The sequence below is a fragment of the Populus euphratica genome, unplaced genomic scaffold, assembly GCF_000495115.2.
Source record: "Populus euphratica unplaced genomic scaffold, PopEup_1.0 scaffold3766.1, whole genome shotgun sequence".
NCBI classification, from domain to species: Eukaryota; Viridiplantae; Streptophyta; class Magnoliopsida; order Malpighiales; family Salicaceae; genus Populus; species Populus euphratica.
In genome coordinates, this window is record NW_011503577.1 from 72 (window position 1) to 719 (window position 648).

Here is a 648-nt window from a genome sequence, read left to right on the forward strand (position 1 = left end):
ACCACTTGATGTATGTGACCACACTCTAATGCACGTGTAGAAATAAAATAAAAGAAAGAAGAAAACAAAAGAAGAAGAAACAAGAGACAAGAAACAAAGTTATATACAAGAAAAGTGAAAAGAGAAAATAAAATAAATATTATAATTTATACAAAATTTACCTCCCCGGCAACGACGCCAAAAACTTGACACGACTAAAAGATTGATGTCTTCTCCCAAGTGTAGAGTGTCGAAGTAATAAATAACCCGGCAAGATCGGGGTTGAACTACAGGGAGGTTAATTGTACAAATTATAAACAAGAATAATACAACAACAATAACAATAACAATAACAACAACAACAACAATAATAATAGTAGTAGTAGTAGTAGTAGTAATAACAATAATAATAATAATAATAATAATAATAATAATAATAATAATAATGAAAAAGAAGGAGAAGGAGAAGAAGATGATAAGAACTTTGAGATGGAATATTAATGTAAGGATAAAACAATGATAATAACAAATGTCAAGGTTAGAGGATCCACTGATGGTATGTCAAACAAGTATAGTATAAACTCTTATTATTCAATTGGAAACCACACACAAAGGAGGTTTCAATCAAATTATAAATTGTTAACATGATTACATTAGTCATCTTATTAA